Below are 15,753 nucleotides of genomic sequence, written 5' to 3' on the forward strand. Positions count from 1 at the left end.
GCGCTACAACACGTAATGCATAACAATACGTAACACGCACCACAATAAGCCATACAGCTCAATACGCAATAGCGTATATAGCACTATACATAGCAATAAGCACTACAATACGCCATAACCACTGAAATACGATAAGAAAGCGATTCACTATAATCAGCGCATTGCACCACAATAAGCAATACAGCCCAATACGCAATGTACCACAATAAGCAATACAGCCCAATACGCAATGTACCACAATACGCAATAAGCACTGCATTGCAATGAGAAATACAGCACGCGATGCACTATAATGCATAACAATACCCAACGCACCACAATAAGCGATACAGCACGATACGCAATACGCACTGCATTATAATAAGCAATACAGAGCACGCGATGTAAAAGCACCATAATAAGCAATGCATTAAAATAAGCAATACAGCATGCGATGCACTACAATACGCAATGCACCAAAAATAGAAATACACCACTATTTACAGTTCACCGCAATACAACATAAAACGTAATGCACGCATTACGCGACGTATCGCAATAAGCGAAGCACCATAATATACGCAAAAAGCACTGAATTATTGTATTACAATAAGGAATACATCATGTGATGCGTTGCAATGCGCAATGCTCCACAATCAGCAATGCACCATTGTCTGCAATGCACTTCAACAAGAAATACAGTATAATACGCAATGCACCACCATCCGCGATTCAGGACAATAAGCAATGCACCATCATAGGCAATACAGCACAATAATTAGTACAGCACCATATTCAAAGCACCGCAATAAGCAATGCACCACTGTATTCAGTGCACCACAATAAGCAATTATCGGCAGAGGTGGAAGGGTGAAAATGAAAATTATCCCCTCCCGTTCACAATACACACTCCGGGGCTAACGAGAAAGCCCCGTACTCTATTTCTCGTTAGCCCCGTACACACTCCTAGTGATTCGCTCTCCCTACTTCCGTTCGAAGACTCTGTATCCGCTTATGACGCTACACGTCAAGTAATACACCACCATCTGCATCATAATAAGCAAAACAACACAATGCGTATCACCACGTCCGGTAATACACAACAATAAGAAATACACCTCCACCATAGGCAATATAGCACAATAAGCAATGCAGCACAATAAACAATGCACCACAATAAGCAATGCACCACAATATGCAATGCACCACAATACGCAATGAACCACAATGCACTGTAAGCACTGCAGAATAAGCAATATGGCACGTGATGCACTAAAATATGTAATGCATTAAAATATAATGCAGTATGCGCAAATACCGAAAAATATTTACAGTGCACCACACAATCAGCAATGCAGCACGATACCCTCATACATCGAAATACAGCACAATACGTGATGCATCGCAATAAGCGAAGTACCATAATACGAAATACGAGCCATAATATACCATAAGCACTGCATTGCAATAAGCAATACAGCACTCAGTGCACTACAGCACGTAAAGCATCACAATCAGTAATGTGTGTAATCAGTAATATAGTGCACCACAATCAGTAATGTGTGTAATCAGTAATATAGTGCACCACAATCAGTAATGTGTGTAATCAGTAATATAGTGCACCACAATCAGTAATGTGTGTAATCAGTAATATAGTGCACCACAATCAGTAATGTGTGTAATCAGTAATATAGTGCACCACAATCAGTAATGTGTGTAATCAGTAATATAGTGCACCACAATCAGTAATGTGTGTAATCAGTAATGTGTGTAATCAGTAATATAGTGCACCACAATCAGTAATGTGTGTAATCAGTAATATAGTGCACCACAATCAATAATGTGTGTAATCAGTAATATAGTGCACCACAATCAGTAATGTGTGTAATCAGTAATATAGTGCACCACAATCAGTAATGTGTGTAATCAGTAATATAGTGCACCACAATCAGTAATGTGTGTAATCAGTAATATAGTGCACCACAATAAGCAATGCAGCATACTACCCAATGCATCACAATTCGCAATACGGCACATTATGCGATGCATCGCAATAAGCAAAGCACTATAGTACGCAACGCATCACAATACGCAATAACGCTGCAAGCAATACAGCACGCGATGCACCGCACAATCAGCAATGCACCATTATTTGCAGTGCACTACAATAAGCAATGCAGCGCAATTCAAAGCAAGGAAACAATGGGATTCATCCTCTACTCGAAATGAAACCTGTCAATCTCTGTCCAATGCCACGCTCTGGGTACCCGGACCCTGAGAACACACTGGGAACACTGGTGATGTATACTTCTGCACATACCTCTGGGTACATGCTCAAAACTTGGTCCCTACAGATCAAGCATTTCCCGACGTATTCAGGTGTGAAACTTACTACTTTTTAGGCATTGGTACTTATATTTGTGACAGACAACAAACTGTTCGCAGTGGCATCTAGTGAGTCTTTATATGCCATGATATCGTCATAAGTTGTGAAAAGTGTATTGGGCTTTTGCTACGTTATAGGCCTTGGTACAAAGTTGATTTGTTTACTTATATTTGCTACAGACAACTTACTATTTGCTGTGACATCTAACGAGTCTTTATATGCTCAGTCATCATCATAAGCTGAGAGAAGTGTATTGGGCTTTTGCTACATTGTAGGCATTAGTACAAAGTCGATATGTTTACTTATATTTGTTACAGACAATAAACTGTTTGCAGTGACATCTAACGAGTCTTTATATGCTAAGTCATCAACATAAGCTGAGAGAAGTGTATTGGGCTTTTGCTACGTTATAGGCATTGGTACAAAGTTGATTTGTTTACTTATATTTGCTGCAGACAACTTACTGTTTGCAGTGACATCTAACGAGTCTTTATATGCTTAGCCATCATAAGCTGAGAGAAGTGTACTGGGCTTTTGCTACATTGTAGGCATTGGTGCAAAGTTGATTTGTTTACTTATATTTGTTACAGACAACAAACTGTTCGCAGTGACATCTAACGAGTCTTTATATGCTAATTCATCAACATATGCTGAGAGAAGTATATTGGGCTTTTGCTACGTTATAGGCTAAGGTAGAAAATCGGATATATTAAAATTTAAATAAAATTTATGTTTAAACTTTTCAGTTTATTGGTTGGTAAAAATAATGCTGATGAATATTTGCCGGGGCGATCACGGGGGGGATGCCCGATAAGCTTCCGAGTCGGGCACCCCGTTTCATTTTGAGGGCCGAGGATGAATCTCATTCTTTTCTGGGCCCCTAAGTTTTATTCGTTAGTAAAATGATTACAAATGAAAATTTTTCGTGGTACTCCAGCGGGGGATATCTGACAAGCTTCCAAGTCGGGAGCCCGATGTGTAAATTGACAGGATTCATTTTGAGAACGCTGGATGAATCTCATTTTTTTCTGTTGTTTAAAATTGTAGAATTTGCAGTCTGGGTCTCCCACTAAAAATCTGCGTATTGGGTGCCTGCTATTGGATGTGGGGTCCTGGATTTTATTCGTTGTAAAATTAATAGAAATTAGAAATTTTCGTGGCCCTCACAAGGGGATGTCCAACAAGCCTCCAGGTCAGCCCCCCCCCCCCCCATGAAAAAATTTGAAAGGCTAAATTTGCAACTTCGGTAGCCCGAGATAAAGCCAATTTGGAACCCTGCTAAAAGTATGCGAATTGGATCCCGGGAAATTGGTTGGGGCCCTAGGTTTTATTCGTTGGTAAAATGAATACAAATGAAAATTTTTCGTGGCAATCGTAGCGGGGGACGTCGGACAAGCTTCCAAGTCGGGGTCCCATGTGGAAATTGGCAGGTTTCACTTTGGGGGCCCTGGATTAATCTCATCGTTTTGTGTTGTTTAACATTGTGGAATTTGCAACAGCTGAAGCCCGAGATAAATCCAGTCTGTGTCCCCAACTAAAAATCTGCGTATTGGGTCCCCGCAACTGGATGTGGGGCTATGAATTTTATTCATTGTAAAATTAATAAAAATGAAAAATTTTCGTGCCCCCTCACAGGAGGGACGTCCGACAAGCCTCCAGGTCAGGGCCCCTATGAAAAATTTGAAAGGTTCCATTTCGGGGCCCCTAGGTGGATCTCATATATTTTTATTGTTTGATATTGTGAAATTTGCAACATCGGTAGCCCGAGATTAATGCAGTCTATGGTCCCACTAAAATTCAGCAAATTGGAGTCTGGGGACCCTCATGGAGAAGTTTTCTGGGGATACTTCATGAATCACATTTGTTTTTTTTTTGGTGTTTTATTATTGTAAAATTCGCTTCTTCAGTAAGCTGGTGCTTTCACATGTCCCTTTCCATAGTACGCTGATAAAGTGGGACGAAATAAACAAGATATGTCGTGAAGAAGAAGGGGGTGGGTTGTCCGCAGGGGGTGTAGACCCCCCCCCCCTAGTTCTATAATATAAAATCACGAACTGAAAAAGGGCATGTTTCTATGCAACGGAAATTGGTTACGTTTTTTGGTGAATTTTTCATTTAACTATCGGGAACCGTTTGACCCATCAGGACCAAATTATGTGCATGTACCCAGAGGCGTTGTGGCGGAGTTTTGCCAACGCTTGGCGTTAAAAGTGACTCCGCAGATTACGCACGCCAAGCGGCCGAAGAAAGAAAACCATATACAGCGTGTGAATTCTTGTAAATAAAATTAATGTTGTGATTGTTGATAAGCCGTCTTATAATAAGAGCGGAGTCAGATATGCGTTATCAAGCCAACTCAGTCAGCATCCCAAAGCATGGCCCCCTACATCCTGCAGCAGGGCCCCTACGCTGGGACAGTTGGCGGGCTCCCAGCCCATCTTTTTCCTGGGGGCCTCCTCTGTGGTTTATTTATACTGTGAAAAATCAAAAAGTGGTAAAAGAATATTTCCGGCCCCTGTCAGCTCTGCCCTTGTGGGGGCCATGCCGAGAGGTATGTATATGTATAATATACATATATCACCTGTGCTCGCAGCACACAAGCTCGGGGTACCCGAGTGGTATTGCACATATACCTTCACGGGGAAAGTATAAGGTTTCATTTACAATATCCTTTGATGGATCTCAATGTTTTCTTGCTGCTTTAACATTGAAAAATTTACAATAGCGGAAGCCAAGATATATCCAGTCTATGGGCCCCCATAAAAATCTGCGAATTGGGGTCCGGCTCCTTCATTGGGCGGACCTGGGTTTTATTCATTGGTAAAATGACTACAAATAAAAATTTTTCGTGGCCCTCACAGGGTCCGAGAAGTCTTCAGGTCAGGGCCCGCCAATGGAAAAGTTGACGGGTGTTTCATTTCGGGCCTTGGATGAATCTCAATGGTTTTTGTTGTTTAACATGGTAAAATTTGCAACAGCGGAAGCCGGAGTTTGCCCCCCCCCCCCCCACTAAAAATCTGCGTATTGGATGCCGGGGAATTGGATAGGGGCCCTGGATTTTGTTCGTTGTTAAAATGAATACAAAAGAAAATTGTTCATGGCCCTCACAGAGGGGATGTCCGACAAGCTTCCAGATTATGGGCCCCATGGGGAAGTTGGCAGGTTTCATTTTAGGGCCCTGGATGAATTGCATTCTAAAATTCTGCGAATTGGGTCCCGGGTGCTTGATTGGGAGCCCCCAGAATTTATTTTTGGTAAATTGAATACAAGTGAAAATTTTTCGTGGCCCCTCACAGAGGGAATGTCCGACAAGCTTCCTGGTCGGTGGCCCCACGTGGAAGTTGACAGGTTTCATTTAGAGGCCCTGGGTCAATAAAATCAATAAAAATAAAAACATTATAATCAAGCACATTGTCTCGGGAAAAAAAATGTTCGGAGGCAGATTCACAATTTTGCCGTCAAGTGGGCTGTACACAATTACACCCGTCAACTTTTCCATTGGGGGCCCTGACCTGGAGACTTCTCGGACATCACCCTGTGAGGGCCACGAAAATTTTTTTATTTGTAGTCATTTTACCAATGAATAAAACTCAGGTCCGTCCAATCAAGGAGCCGGACCCCAATTCGCAGATTTTTATGGGGGCCCATAGACTGGATATATCTTGGGCTTTCGCTATTGTAAATTTTTCAATGTTACACAATACAACAACAAATTTTGCCGCTCTTTACTCATAATTTTTTTGAGCACTGATTCCAGAAATTTGCCGCTCTTGGCTACAGTTCACTTTTCCACCCTCCCCACGCATCTCTCTCTCAAAATTACTCTTTTGGTAGCTCAGGTGCTTTCATAACCTAACCTTGATGGTCAATCTTTCAATTGGTCACTCATTGACCTCGTTCCTTACTTTCTAGCCACAGTTTCGGTCATTCACATACTTGCACACTCTCTGTCACTCTTTTGATCAAACACTGGCCTAGTCCCTCGCTCTCTAGGTCATTCTCTTGGTCACTCACTCATTGGCTCCTGTCTCTATGTTATTCACATACTGCGCTTGCACACTGTTTTGATCCCTTACATACTTGCAAACTGTCTAGTTAACTCTTTTGCATGGCCCCCACATCCTGCAGTAGGACCCCAGACCAGAATTTTCACGGGCCCCTCTACAGTGAATTTATAGTGTGGAAAAGCAAAAAACTGGTAAAAATTATCCCGGAAGCCCAGAAAGTAGCTCTGTCAGCCCCACCTTTGGGGGGGGGGCATGCTTTTTTGGCCACATAATGACCTAGTCGCTTGTTTTCGAGCATAATCTTTTGGTTTCTCACATGCTTAAACACACTGTACACTCTCACGTACAGGGCCGCAACTAGATATTTTGTCACCCTGGGTAAGCCGGGTTAAAGGGTGAATTAGGCGCCCGTTCTGGTTCAGCGTCCGGGGCACCAGACCCGTCTGCTCTCCCCTAGTTACGGCCCTGGTGACGTACACTCGCAAGTACATACTCTGGGTCCCTCTTTTAGGCTTTCATACTCTCTAGGTCTTTCTTTCGATCACTGACTTGGTCCCTGCTCTCTAGGTAGAGACGGATTTATGGTTTTTTTGTCACTTTTCTCTCATTTTAATCTCACTCATTCTGTAAATTTACAGCCCTTCCGAACTTAACCCCCCCCCCCGCAGGCTGAAGCCTGTGTCCCCCCCTCTTTAAATACTCCTCTGCATATATTACGGTGATTATGCATAGTCGCTGTTCCTTTGATAAATTTCAATATATTTCATTTATTACTGGTGATTATGCATAACATCTAAGGGTCGTTGGAAAATTTGATGAATGCTAAAAGTTTTCCACTTTACCGGTGATTAGGCCCGTACAATAGTTCCAAGGTGAAGTAGGCAAATATGACAGATACTTGAAATTTATCCTTTTACCTCTTCATTCCTCTCTTTTCGGATCTGGAGACCACCCAATGTCTGAATTGGCAAGGTTTTGTACTACTACACTGATGTTTGTTTATATATTTCTCTAAAATAGAGTGGTTTAACCCTAGCATCTGATGACAACCCAGTAACTTTAGATCATTTCTACACTCAGGGTTATATATCTAAATCGTTTTCACTTTAATGAGCATTAAAAAAAAATCAATGGTCATAATCCTTCGCCACCGCCATCTTCCATCTGTTCTTTGACTTTCTATGAGAGCAAAAGACCTATTCCAGAGAAGTCGGTCCCTGGAAAACTTTTCTTTTCAGTTGAACTTCCCTTCACGCTCGCGTGTGAATCCAGATCAGGCATCTTCAACTCGCGAGCACCACGGTGCTTCCCTGGGGTACTCAATGATCGTGTCCGATTTCGCGCTCGCAAGCACTTGATCAGCGTTCCAATTAAAACGTGTGTGTAAAAATTGCATTCAAGATATGAAATCTTCCTTATTTCATGCATTCGCATGTAAAACTTCACGTATAGGTGCTCCTGACTGGTTGGAAGACTAGCTCCTGACCAGGGCCGTCTTAAGAGCATAATGGGCCCACGGGTCAAGGGATTTTTCTGAGGCCCTCCCTGACAAATTTTCGAAAATTTCAACCGGTTCTAATTTCTGAGGACCCCTTTCCTTGAGGAGCCCGGGTGGGCCCCATGCGTTAAGACGGCATTGCTCCTGGCTAAAAAAGATTGAAAGTCTCTGATCTAGATACTGCAATATGACTCGCTGGCCCTCAGGCTTCATGGAAATATTTTCTTCGGCTCGTAATGTCTGAGAGGTTGAAGACTCCTGGTGTAGGTTATTGAACATGATAATGAATACACATTGCTGCACTGAAAATGAACACACATTGATCAAATAAAATAATCCAGACTTATACGATTTCTCCTTTGTATTTTATTCATTTTCTTCTCTCAATATATATATAATTTAACAAATAATAAACTACATAAATAGAAATCCATAATATAAACAGATATCTTTTATTCTTTCGATAACATGCAATAAACTATGCAGGGTTCTTAGAATGTCGTGACGAGAGATATAAAAATTAAAATGTGCAAAATACATATTATTCGAGAGAAAACACACACACATAAAAGAGACTAGTATGATTGTATATATACATACAAAGTGTTCAATAATTAACCAAAAACTTTGTTTTCATAGAAAATTGTTTACAGGAAAAAGGTTGCATTTTTGGGCATTTTTTAATGACTTTTTTGTTTTTAGGTGTGATCGAAAGTTTTAGTGGACATGATTTTCATGACGTTCACATCACATTACGGGGGGGGGGGTGGAAAGCAAGCGCCCCCCCCCCCCCAAAAAAAAAAACCCAAAGTAGGAAGTGTGAATGAGCGGCAAAATTTGAGTGATGAGTGATCAAGAAAATCGAAGTAGAATGTGAGAAGAGTGACAAAAACATAAATCTCCACCTCGGGGTGAAGTGTGTGTCTGTCTTTCAGCTTTTTCAGACTTGGGGATATATTTGTGGACGAAACCTTCGATATACAGTCGAATCCCGTTTTAACGAATACCGTTATAGTGAAAATCTCGTTTTAACAAAAGCTTTTCTAATCCCCCAGATAAGTTTACATAAGAACAATGTAAAAAACTCTGGAATTTCTTTATAACGAAATTTCGTTATAACAAAGTGATTTCTCTGGTCTCTTGGAGTTTGCTATAATAGGATTCGACTGTATCCCCTCTTCAAAAAAATGGGAAAATTTGTGTCAGAATAAAGGAGGGAGCCATTAAATCATTCCAGGGAAATAGACATATTTAAATACTTGAGAGCAAACACATTGTTTTCTAACTGGCTGATTATGGCCTACAAAGCATGTAAGTGTTCCATCTTGGAACATATTTAGAAATATGCTCCTGTCAAAATGGGCAAAACCTTCCATCAGCTTAAAAGCTGACTAACAGCTTTGTAATTATCCTCAACTAGCTGTTAGCTGGGGCTTCGCCCGCTTGGCAATATAAAAATTGTTCAACGATTCCCTCCAATAACATTTGTTCAACCCTCATGACTCTTCCCCCCCCCCACTTTTGTATATTACAAAATATAATACTGAACGAATTTCATATTTATAGCTTCCAGCGTTTTTGAATCAGCGATGATTGCTTCATATAACCCCCTCCCCAACCTTATGTCCCCCATACAGTATGAATTTTGAAAAATCTCTCGTTAGTGAGTTTTTACATCACAAAATAAAATTACCAACCAAAGTTCATATTTATAGCTTCAGTGATTTCAGCTCAGCGATGATTTCCCATATAACATTTGAGCCTCCTCATGACCATTTTAGGGGCCAAGTTTTGAAAAACCCTTTGTTAGCGAGTTAATTTTTTTTGGTACATTTATTTTATTATTTCATTTTCTCTTATGTTAATCCTGATTGTATCATGTTCCATGTTTTCTGATGGATTGTTTCCATAGAATGCATATCATTATTTCATTTGTTGAATAAATAGAAGATTATCTCCAATACGACCCAGCCCCCCCAGGAGGTGAAGAGAGGAAGCTGTCAGCTCTGGGCATGAGCAGTCATCAATCTATCAATCTTAGTGATTCTTTGCTTCAGGAAATAAAACTACTAAATGAATTCCATAAATATAGCTTCAGCCATGGCTCAGTGATGATGAATCAGTCACCGAGTCAATTGAGTCCGGACATGTTATATATATAAGGGTTTGCTGTAAGTTCTTAGGAAAAATCATATTGTTTAGCTGAATACACCACATCCAGGATAATTCACTTTATCAACAGTTGAAGTAACACTGAATCGATGACTCAACAAGCACATGGTTTAAACTGAAAATGCTGCCTTTTTGTGACAATTTCAAAAGTTTTCCTAAAACAAAGTATTCAGTTGAATTATCGAACACTCTGTATACGAACAAAATGACACATTGTGACTATATATAATAAATACTATAAAAATTCAAACATTAACGTAGCTTCCTTCCCTGTAATCAGGTATGGTGAGTTTTGATTGAGAATAAGGTGGGAATAAACATCACACTGATGTGAAATGTTACGAAATGATTCTGAATGTGATAAAAAAAATACAGATTCAATAAAAATAAATTTACCATGAAATTAAACGTAAATACACATTACACTTTTGATTATGACATTTAAGGAAATCATACATCAAAAAGCATTATTTACAAATATGCATAGCCAAAATAAAAATGAAGTTACGTTCAGTGTATTACACAATTAAGACGATCTTTCAAATGCTTTTGAACCAATATCTTTTAAGACTTTAATGTAAATATATGATGCAACTGCAAAAAGCAACAGAAGCTGTGGATTGAAGTTAAATTCAGTGTACATGGTGATTATAATTAAACTGGTTCTGAAACTTGGTGTATACATGCTGTAGGGATGATGGAGGGAAAAGAAAACTGCAAGGAGAATAATAGTTCAGATTTTAACCAACAGGTGAAGAAATGGAGTGTAAAGAACAAAAACAAATTTGAAACACAAAATTTCATTAAGTCACAGCATTTGTTCAACATCCATTTCAGGTGCGTCAATCACATGTTTGAATCGTGTGTTGAACATATCAGTAGCATGACGATCAACAGTAGCATGATGATGGATACGAGGAATCACAGCACCATACCATGTTATGGTGCTTTCAATGCCATCTATATGCTTCCTCCATAGACACAATCCCTCAGGAAAAGTTCAGAGAACAAGGTGGTCAGGCACTTAGAAAATGTCTAAAATTACATGAATATCTCCAAAGTGAGCATGAAGCAGTTACTTCGGTTGTGGGCCTATATGGGAGGTGGTGTAGCACCATCTAGCATAAAAACAATAGTTTCCATTCACCTATAAGACTGGAATGACTTGCTGAAGACGTTTGCAGTAACACTTGCGACGAAACACATTTTAGGGCATTGAGGAGAGCATGTCTCAATACTCACATTTGGGCATTGATGCAAATGGAATGCACATTGAACAAACACTGATTAAATAATGTTTTATGCTTCAATTTGTATTTGTTGTTCTTTACGTGCCACTTTCTCACCTGGTGGCCAAAATTTGAACTTTTCTATTGCAGTTTTCCTCCCTCTATGGTCCGTATAACGTGTGTACCAGATTTCAATGAAATACCTTCACCAGAACAGGTACTAAATAGGTCTGATTAAGGTAAGTTTAATTATAACCAATGCTGTGTGCAGTAATATAATCAACATAATTATTTCACCACAGACATTCAACATAAGCAATTATCGGAATTGATTATTGAGCTTTGTTGTTGTAACCACCTGAGCAATCCTTACATAATTCCAATAAACGTTTTGAATTTTTTCCTACAGAAATCAGTAGAAATGCTCTATAGTTCTGTAGAATAAGCAAGTGCACACAAATTTTGCAAAAATTGTTTTTTTTTGTAAATATAAGGGTTGTTTCAAATGAAACAGACTTGTCCAGAAACTTGTACATCATAAAGGGAAATCTGTATTGCTTGGATGCAACTTAAGATTCTCATTTTCTCTCTCTGAATTAATAAGATTATTGGTCAGAGGATATAAATATGTGCAGAGAAACAAAACGATTCTTGTGAGATATTGTGGGTTTCTTTCCTAGTCCATTCAGAATAAGATTCAGAAGGTTAATTTTCTTGACGTATTGGGCTGAGAAAAAGCTATCTCACTCTCACCACTGTACCACCTGGGACCAATTTGCTGAGGCTACCAATGCTTCTACTTCAGCACCTCATACCACAGAATGCAAAATAAAAACGGCAGGGCTGTGTCTCCAGTGGTGTTTCTGGAAGAACACTTGCATGGTTTACAAGAGCTGTTCGATTCCCTGCAGAGACCAGGTGACATTTCCAAGTTTATCTCAACATAATATGTATTCAGAAAAAAGAGAAATTCCAGAATCATGAGAATGCTTAAAATTTCATAAAAGAAATGAGGACATCTGGTAACCCTACACTTAGATTCATTCATCCTTCACATGCTTGAGCTTTGCCTCAACCGTGGTAACCCAGCCAGTCATTTGCTATCTTTGGCCACAGTTATGCAGAATGTCTTCATTCAAAACTCATCCCCTTTATCTGTTTGATGATCCCAGATGAAGAGGGTTTAACCTTTAATATTTTTAGCCATTAAGGGTCAAAACCTAGGTTTCCTCTACACTGCTTGCATTCAAACAAAGGATTTGACTTGTAGAGAAAATTTCTAGCATAGAAAATTGTCGTGTTAACATGTTTGGAAACATCTAACCATGGTCACAACTGGAGGTGGGGGGGGGGGGGTCTTTTGCCCTGGCCGCTGAGTCAGAGCAGATATAAATTTCACCCTTTAACCTCTCCTTGAACATTACAAGGGGGTACTAAAATGTGTGCTTGCCTCAGATGACCAAGCATTTATCTCATACCACACTATCATCAATTATACTTTCTTCTCAGATAAGACTGACCACGTTTTGTGCTGTTACTTCAAATGCATCATACGTCTCAAGAAAATTTCTGCCACTTATGTGTCAACTCATAAAATATTAAAGTTGTCAGCTGTGCTCATGTTTCATTTGGAAAAAGCCTTATATTTTGAAACATCATTTAACAACAAACAATAATTTCCTGTAGTGTTCTTTGTTCGATGCTCATATATAAATATATCTGTAAATGCATCATCATACATCATACAATGTGATCGAAAAGTCGTACAACCATAATTGTAAAAAAAATGTGAAAATTTCAATATGGAAATTATTTGCAATTGGTATAATTAGATGACAGCACTATACTGTCACAAGTTGTATCTTGCCAGAAATTCCTGTTAAAGTCAAGTCTGTTAGAATTAACCCATTAAATGGCACAACAGAAATCACTGAACCTTTTTCATTTAAGTAGCCTTTTTTCTGATTTTCAGCAAGTGCAAACTAAAGGGTATAGAGAAAAGCGTTCCATCCAAAACCAACTCAATATCTTGGCTTGTCAATGCTAAAATAAGAGACTTTTAAAGAGGTGAGATCTTGTCAGTGAAGCTGAAAGGGTTAATAGCCATTTGTTTGGTGATAGATCATGATTTTTTTTCAAGCAGAATGAATTTTTGTGATTGAGCAGTACTTTACAATTCATTCTTACTGAAAAGTTGTTGAAGCATTAAAGAAGGTCTTCCCAAATATCTGTGAACCTGACAAGACTACAATTTTCAGTTTGGTATCGTAAATGATTCCGATTTCAAGAAACTTGAATCCTTTACGATAAGAAACGAAGTGGCTGCCTTTCTGTTCCACGTCCTGTGAAAATCTATGAAATTAAGAATAAGATGGTGCAGTTACCAGCAAAGCATGCGAGAAAGCTTGAATTTCAATTATGTCTACCTTATGGAAGTGCACAAAAGGCACCAAAGAAATTACGTCTTCATCCATATTATGATATGTTGTTCAGGAATTGAAAATGCCTGATCAACTTAGGTGGTTAGGCTACTGTCGTTGGCTCAGATCATTTATTAATGGAATAAGAAAACTTGATTAGCCGAATGTACGTATTAGCTTTTTATATTTTTTATGGATGAGGCTTGGTTTCATCTTTCTGGATACGTCAATAGCAAAAGAACATAGATATTGACAGAAAAATGCAATTAATTTGTGCATGCATCCAAGAAAAAGGGTCACATTTTAAACATGTATTGTGACAATGTTCAAAATTTTGTCATTTTTGTTAGTCTGAATATTTTATCTTTCAGTTAACTTCATGTTTGTGATTTTATTCATCTTAGCATTTTTGTATTAAAATATTTTACTCCGGTTGTGGAACTTTCCGATCATCCTTTACAATTAAATAGGCAAATACCATACCACAAAAATAAATTGAACATCCAAATTTGATTATTCATATCAATGAAAATCGTGACATACTTTTTCTCACAATTAATCTTAAAATATTTACACGCGCGAGTATTCATATATAAGACGACTAGATATAAACTATAACTACATCGGCAGGAAAGCGAAACCATGCTCATTGAAGAGAGTCATGTTTGATTCCCCAACATTTATATATTGCATGATTACCCCCCCCCCACATCGTCATAAGAATAAAAAAATAACTAAAATTAATAAAAATTTAAATCAAATAATGCATATTGCAATGGTTTTGATCGGCATAATTTGATTTTTGATAAAATTTTTCACAAACCTTAATAATAAATACAGTAGAACCCCTCAATTAACAGACAGCCACGGGAATAAAAATTTAAACTAGGAGTGTTCGTCAATGAATAGCCAAATACATCAAGGCTTGTCAACATTATTTTAAAAAGTGTCGTTAATGAGTGTCCGTTATGGGACGTTACACTGTATAATCAGAACTGAATTTAGGAAATGCTGAATATATATTGATCGCATGTGTGTTCAGAAAAGCAAAGGATGTAAACATTCTGATACATGGCAGAGATTCTGTAAGTTTCAAGAGCGAAAACTCTCAAAGGATCTCCAGTTGTATAGTATGTGGCAGAGGGTTCTCAAACCGTGTGGCGCTGGCAATGGTTTTTGAAGAGATTCTTTATTAAACTGTGCTCTCCCGAGCCACAGATAAGTGTTGATTAAGGAAAAGGGGTCACTACAGGTCAAAAAAGTTTGAGAACCTCCAGATATATGGGTTTTTCAAAATAAAATGGAACTGATAACTCAATATTTGATGGGGTGACTGAGAGTCGGCAGCACTGTATGATATCTGTAGTAACAAATAGTGCTGTCAGTCAGACTTTCATTGGGTGAGTTGAAAATAAGGTTAAAGACTGTGGGAGATGGATGCATCTAAGTGAGCACAACTTGGTAGGATTGAATTTTTACACAAACATGCTCCAGTCCAGAGGCATGTGCAGGAACGGGGGATCAAAAATTGAAAATATTTATAAATATTTTTGTAAAACGGTAAGAACATAAAAAAAAAATAAATTTATATATGCGCTATCTTTATCAATTTCAGTTAATTCATTGTCCCTCTAAATCTCAGTCCTATGCGCGCTTCTGCTTCAGCTGGTGAAATACTTTGTTGGATGAAGCAGTATAAAAACATGTTTGTGTTCAACAAGGTCACAATTTCAAAATGATGATGGAAGATTCGTCTATATCACTCAAGACAACAAAACCCTCTTTTGCTATGCCTGATGAGATGATTTTGAGAGTCTGCTTTGATGCCAATTTAACCTTTCAGATCAAAACTCAACTTGGAAGCTGCACTTTCGTTTCGCATGTCTCTGCATGTGGCTTGTATTTGATGAATGATATCGCTTGGTGAAGCAACGTCTTTACATAGGAATTGAGACATCTCCTTGTACTCACTTTTAAACACATCCACCACATACTACTGTTGTTTGAACATTTTTTTAATACTTGACTGATATACATCTCGGACTGGCATCACATTCTGTGC

Source organism: Pholcus phalangioides, unplaced genomic scaffold, assembly GCF_987345545.1.
Source record: "Pholcus phalangioides strain wild (caught in Gottingen) unplaced genomic scaffold, Ppha-v1.0 ptg000010l_1, whole genome shotgun sequence".
In the NCBI taxonomy this organism is placed as follows: domain Eukaryota; kingdom Metazoa; phylum Arthropoda; class Arachnida; order Araneae; family Pholcidae; genus Pholcus; species Pholcus phalangioides.